Source organism: Parus major, chromosome Z (genome assembly GCF_001522545.3).
Source record: "Parus major isolate Abel chromosome Z, Parus_major1.1, whole genome shotgun sequence".
In the NCBI taxonomy this organism is placed as follows: Eukaryota; Metazoa; Chordata; class Aves; order Passeriformes; family Paridae; genus Parus; species Parus major.
In genome coordinates, this window is record NC_031799.1 from 22,719,180 (window position 1) to 22,726,679 (window position 7,500).

The following is a 7,500-nucleotide window of genomic DNA, read 5'->3' on the forward strand; positions in this document are numbered from 1 at the left end:
GGGAGACAAATTTTTAAATTTGCACATGGAAGTAATCACATCAGAAGCACCTACATGTTCACCTAATCAGAGAGCAAAATCAGCCCACTGCAAATGGTTGGACTCATCATAGGTATGCAATACAGTGAGCATAGTGAATATTTACACATTACTGACATTCAGCCAGATAGCTCTTTAAAAAGTTCCTACCAATATGATCTCAGATAACTATTTAGTGAAAAAGTCAAAGAAAACTCTGAATGATCTGTGGCTGGTACAAGAACTTAAATTCAGCTGGTTCATGTAGCTTTGCTTTTCAGGAGCAGGATGTCAGTCTCCAAAAGCACAGCATAGCCCTGTTTACTGTAGAGGGACAATGCACAGGGGACATGGCCAATGGATAAGACATCTGGTTTATGCCCTTAGTTTGTTTCTTCTTGACATTTAAAGAAGTCTTGGAACATACTTTCTTTTTACTGCTTTAGACCTCTTACCTTATACAAAATACTATAAAACAAAACATTTTTTTGTGAAAGAAAAAAAAATGGAAAATAGTCTAGCCATTTAAAAAGACCAAGAATTTTACTGTCTGTTTGTTTGTTTGTTTGTTTGTTTTAACTGTTTATTGTTTGCACTTGCTCACATTTTACTGCCATTATATATTACAGCAAGGAAAGGTTTGTTTAATGCTACCCATCTGGTTAACATCCAGGGACTCACAATATTATATCTTGCCAGACAGACTCAAAAAAAAAACCCCACAACTGCAGCTACAACAGAAAAAAAAAAGTCTGGGAGTCTTCTGGTAATTCTAAGATGAAATCAGGCAGAAATGGAGGAATAGAGAGGAAAAAGGACAAATGTGAGAGGACAAACACCATACAATTTCAATAGTTTTCTTCGCACATCTTCTGTATCTTGGATACAGTTTGACACCTAGAGTGTCACAGAAGTCCATAATTAACATGACTTTTGCATGAAGTCTGCCTCACAAACATATTCTGATTCTGCACACAAACATATATCAGCTAATTAGATCTTTAATTCACATACCATGTATCAATTTTTTAAAATTCTTTAATTTACAGCTACAGACAGAGTTTGGGTTTGTAAAAGATGACTTATCCCAGACCATGACATTAGGTATCTTATAGAAAAGTACAGAAAGGAGAAGGCTCCTAAAATATTAAAAGCATCTGTATTTTCAGCTCCTGTGCTGCTGTCCAGTGTTTCTTTATGTTCCAGATTTCTCCATTGCTGAGTCAGGGTATTTTGTCCCGTTGGGCTTTATCATTATCCTCTGAGAATCACTGAGCAACTTTCTTCATCATGTAGGCCTTGCTGCTGGCTTTGGACATGTTAAATGAAAATTGCAAATGCCACCATAGTCAGATGCCAAGGTCAGCATTTTATCTATCTACCCAGGGAGATATACTGCTCTTAATTTCATTTTTGTTTTCTCCACGTGTTTCCTGACAACTTTAAACACTACTGGAAAAGTTATCCACATGGTTTAAACTTGTTTTTTTATTAATCTAACATCTCAAGTCCATATGTGTACAAAATGTACAAAGGGCATCTTGAAAGTAATGAAAGTAGTGCATTTAGGTCCATTTTATGCTGAAGGTCTAATACCTTTTGTTTTCAAAGCAAGTTGCACAAATCGTGTTGTGCACCATTAGCCCTTGTTTTCAGTATAATACTGTTGATTCCTGTTCTGATATAATTAATCTCTCATCATATGTATTCATCTGTAGACCTAGGAGTGTATATTAGGAAAGTTACATGTCTTAGATGTAGGACCATTTATTTCCCCAGGAGGGTGTACCAGAAGTAAGAATTTCTCACATCCTCTTTATTTATAGTTTTGAAAAGGCCTATTGTTTAATGCAGCCTTCATTTCCCCCTTTCCCTAAGAGAGAAGCTGAATAGAGACACAAGAATGCTGCTTTTGCAAATCTCTTCAACTTAAGACTTTTGATTCATCCTCTTGATTCTCCTATGCCAGGCATAAGAGTTTCAGTGGCAGCTTAATCTCAACCCATTGGTGCATATTCCTCATTCTCATGATGGGAGGAGAGCATGGAAGGAGAAGATCTTACTCTAGGAGAGAACACTGGATATTCATTTACCCTGTGGTTAGTGCAGATCACTGGCCATCAGCAGACATGGACCCCTGACCCACAGCTTGCCCCTGCTTTCCCTTTGGATGTTCTCCATGGTAAAAGAGGAAGACAATTAAGCATCCACTTAAGGACTTACACTGGGGTGTGTGTCTGGAAAGCCCTGCTAACAAAGGACAGGGCATTATTTGCAAGGAAAAAAAAATTACAAACATGAAGAGTGTATAAAATGGTATTCCATGTTTTTCTTCTGTAATAAAACTCCTTGGAAACAAGCCAGTCTTTAGCTACCCATGGTATTTTGTGGTATTATAAGGTAAAAAGGTTGAAATACTTAATTTGTAATTACAAATCACATTTTTCCTTAGTATGGTAGTGCTGTGTCCTCATTAAAAGTACTGCAAGCAGCAGTTCATGACACTAGAAGATGTGGAACTTGGGCCTATTAAATACAACTGCAGAGGAGAGTATTTTATTCTAGAAAATTAAAAATATCTTAGCAAAGCTCTGCTCTGCAAAAATGCATTAAGAAAATGTATGCAAAAATTAATCTGAGTCCATAAGATTTTTTTTTTCTATTTAGTCTAAGACCAGAATTTTAGATGCAAGGAAATAAGGAATTGCAATGCTACAGTAGCTGTATGTCCTCATTATATTGAAATAAAATGTTATTTGGACCACTCCTGTTCCACTAGAGTGCTGTGTGTAAGGAAGTGTTTATGCTGATACAAACACACAGTCCAACATTGCCTTCATGAAATTACAGTAGCTGATTTCATCCATTGCTACACATGGCAGAGAGAGATAACTAATTAACAGAGAATTCCCCATGAAAACATAATTCTAAAATATTTTGGCTTCACCTTTCAGCAGATGGACTGCAAGAGATACTACAGGAAAATGAACCAAGCCAATTGAGAGGTGGGACTTTTTTCCTTATTTCTTTTTGGTTTTTTTTTTTCGTAACACAGATATTTTTTATCATCATGTTAATAAATCTGAGTAAAATCCAGCACTAATACGTTAAAATAGTAAAAACAAAGTTTGGCTGCAGTGTCCACAGTTGAGCCTGATTTTTCAGAAGTGCTGAGCCTCAAGCACTTTACATTAATTTTCTTTCAGGGAAAGAGCCATACAGAATGCAAATGGTGGGTGGAGCTGCCACCACTTAGGCATCTGGAGAAGGCAAGCGGGAGAGTTCATTTAGGTCAACTGATCATACAGCTACACATTTTCAGCCAAAAACTTCAGTGATGAAAACAATGTTTTGCTTCTGCAATACCTTTTATTTTCTATCTTAAATGGACAACTTATTGCTCAGACATGTCAGCAGAAATCAAGAGAGGTGCAGTCTAACCCCCTGGTAATCCCCCTGGCTCTGAAGAGACAGCCCAGGTATTGCTCGCCATGCCAAACCATACTTTGGAAGCAGCCTGCCCCACTAGGAAGAGGAGAAATGTGCTCTCCAACACCCCTAGGATGCTGGAGGCTCCACCTCTACAGCAACCAAGGAAAGACTCAGGGGGAGGTGAGTGGAACATCTAGCCAGGTGCCCTTATTCCCTTTTCCCCTAAAATAAAAAGCTGAACGGTCTCCTCTTACATTCTCTCACATCCACCAGGGGCTCTTTGAAGTTAAGAAGAGTAAGATGGGAAATCTCTGGAACTACAACTGTTTCTTATACCCTGCTACCCATGATAGTCTGGAGAAAAGTTACAGACCAAAGCTAAGAGATATCCATATGCATGGTACCTACTCCTGGGGTATGGTCAATAAAACCGATTTCTTTAGGACAAGCAAGATACTGGCAAATGTTGGTCCTGGATGGATGAATTCAGAGAGTGCATGTGTATTTAAGAAGATAATTCTTGCTTCCATGACCAGTTCCAAATGATCTTAGAAAGTCTCACATCTTCCTGAACTTGTTTCTGTCATCCGCTACAGGAGATTTCTACAGACAGAAAAGCCTACATGTTACAGCTGTTACAAGCCTACAGCTACTCTCCTGCAACTTGGTGCAGGCCCATCTACTCCTTCACCACTTCTGCAGGCTCTTGGCACTTCTAAGTCACTGTGGGTTGTGGAGTCCTCCAGGTTACCCTCTTTAAGCTCTTAAGGCACATCCAATAAAGATATCCCAGGCATTGGGGGCTAAGGATTACACATACATGTGTCATTTGGCAAGCATAAGCAAGACCCTCGCAAACAAGTTGCAGGCAGGTGACAAGAGGACCCAGAGATCCTAAAGTCTGTCTGAGGTCACCATATATTTGCAACATATTCTCACTGGAATTTATTTCAATTACAGAATCTATTGAATATAAGTGAGAGATGTTTGACTTTAGGATTGTTGGTAAGCCGTAAAACTGTTCAGTATTATTAAATATCCAAAAGAACATAGTCTTCAGATTGTAAATACAATGGTCATTTGGCAAAACTTGAGAAGGAAATGCCTCACCAGACAAGAACTGTAATTGACAATGGCAACTATATTTTACCCTACTGTGACCCCACATAAAGATATTCTGATGTCAAGTGGGTTTTTTGAAGGCATACTGCATGTTTTTCTTCTTTTCTTCCAGTACAGGAAAGGGAAAGGTGAATAAGTGAATGTAGTAAATGTATTTTTAAAATTTAATATATTTCACCTTTTATTTTTGTCTCAATTTCAAGCAGATTCTGAATTACCAGGATTTTCAAAAACATGTCTTTTTGACAGTTACAGCATCTGTCACATTCCCTACAAATAGATAATCTTATCTATAGCTCAAGTTTAACACAATTTTTCACAGTTGGTATGAAGTATGCCTCTGTGTGTGGTGGAGGAAATTATTACAAATGTGCTACATGGACACTAAGGAGAAAATTCAAGAGAAAACATTGCTGTGTATTTTTTCTGATTTGAAGATATGGCATGTCCTACCTAAATATTTTATGTCATATATTACAGTGCGATTCACCCCTTTGTGTGGCTGCATTGAGCCACTTTGAGCAGAAAATAAGTACTACAACTTATTTGTTGTATTATATGTACTATTATATACTATTATATATACTACAACTTATATGTTGTATTTCCATCAAATGGAATCTGGATTAATTTTGCAGGATGATGCAAAATAACTGCTGTCACCACTAGTTTGCATCATTCCTCACTCCATCAGTTTGTCTGGTTTTTTTTTAGTTTGCTGCCCTCCTTATTCAACCTCCAGCCTCCTCTTGGTCACTAAAACTTTCACTATCCCATTCAATTTTTCTATCCCATTTCTTAATTTTTTCAGATGCAGAATTATACTCCAATTGCTGATTTAATCACATGCCACATATGTTCACTGAAAACAACTATTAATACGTGGCAATGACTGTTCTAAAATATTTTGTTTTGTGGGAAGTTGATTCTTCTGCAGGTACTGCTGCACAGTAACTCTTTCAGAGATCCCCAGGAAGACTTGTTCTTGAGGTCAGCTCACTTCCACCATTCACAATGGAAATGGTTTGATAAAGCTTGTTTTCTACAGTGATGGAGAGAACTGCTTTGAGAAGTCACGATGTTGAATGGCACTGTCTTTTGTCAGCCACACTATGACTTGCACAGGTCAAAACAACCACTTTACTGGAGGCAACCTCAAGTTCACTGGTAACAATGGGATTTCGTAAACCTTTTGAAAGAGTGTATAGAGAAAAGCTGGGGATATGGTCATTAATATCTAAAATCTTCAATTTTGAGCGTCATACACAATTTTGGAGAGTTTTGACTGGATGGACACAGAAAGCATCTCTGTAGTTTTCTGATTAAAGGACACAAAGTGTGTTCATTTTCTTATTGTACTGATACCTTTCCACTGGTCCTAAAATCATGAGCCAGACAGGTGATAAAAACGGGTTATCTTTATAAGGATCCTTAAATGCACAATTCACCAGGTGGAAAACACAGAAGATGGACATGTAGCATAATGAGCATAATTTTTGTAAGGACTAAACTTTGTTATGGAAATGTGACTCAGCAAGCCGGTTTCAGCCTTGGCTTCCCTGAGAATCTATCTTGGACCCTCGGCTTGGAGCCACTGCAGAATGTCTTTCATCTTTCTATCTAATAGAGTAAGTAAAATGCTAGTTATGAACACTATGATAGGCTACAGAGCTGCAAATATATGTGTAAAGAAATATAAAAACACATAAAAAGAAAAAGGCAAAAATCAATTCATCATCAGCACCCATTTTTATTAGTTTTAACAGATCTGTGTATGCCTTCAGGGCAAACTCTGCTATACCAGCATGTCTGCATTATACCCCATTGCACCCTGTCCCTGTTCCCATGCACAGCACACCTATGAGCCCAGGTTAGCCCTGGGGATAATGTCAGAGCAAAAACCAATCTGGCAACAGCTCTCAAGTTTGAGGGGCAAATGGTTGTGTACATATATACATAAACTTTGTCTTCCCATATTGTTTGGGAGGAAGAAGACTGTACTTTTAGAGGGAGAATTTCAGCACAAGACTTCCTCCTCAATTTTTATATCACTCCTATGAGCTTTACCTGCTTGATAATCTGTGTGTTCTTACTTGTTAAACAGTTCTTTAGAACTGAGGTTACATAAATAACAAATGATATGGCAAGCACATGATGATATTTTTAAAGCCTAGAAATAAAAATGTCATGGAAGAGGAAGCACCTTTTAGTGATTTTAGACACTCTTCCCCAGCTGTAACAGATATAGGGTGCTTTTTGAGTTTATTTTTACATACATTTGCTTCTCTTCTATGTTCAATAATCTGCTTTCAGAAAGTTGGGGTCCTGCACATTAGGCATTAACATACCTGGCTATGTGCTGTGGGAGGTCAGATTTTATGAACCATTGCAAGCATTTCTACACAGTAAACCCACAAAATTCAGTTGCTTGAAGAGCTATATTGAGGCAGAAGCTGAGAAGACCTCAATTATTCTTTATCATCCCAGAGTCACCTGTGCAGCACTGTCTCAAGGCCCACCCTGAAGTCAAAGCCATTTGTGGTATCTACGAGTTTAAGAAATGTATATCTTAGACAGTTGATTACAATTATGTATAATGAGATTCCTCCAAGTACTGTTTCAAAGGAAAGTAATATCCAAGCTCACAACAAGGAAAATAAACTTGCTTAAAGGTTAGGTGTCCTTAATGTATCCAGCAATCAACATCATCATTGAGATCTCATGTTTTTTTCTTTATTTATCCAGAATTGACTGGGTGTTGGGCCCAAGCAGTGTTGGGCCCAATTTTAGTATTCACCAATTTGCCTTTTGGTAAAATTTGTAATCTCTTTAGTTTCCTGTTTACGTGGAGATATTTGAGGTCTGTTCTGTCCTCTGGGAATCAGATGTATTTGTTACTTGGTCTTCCAGAAATACAGGCCAAATCAG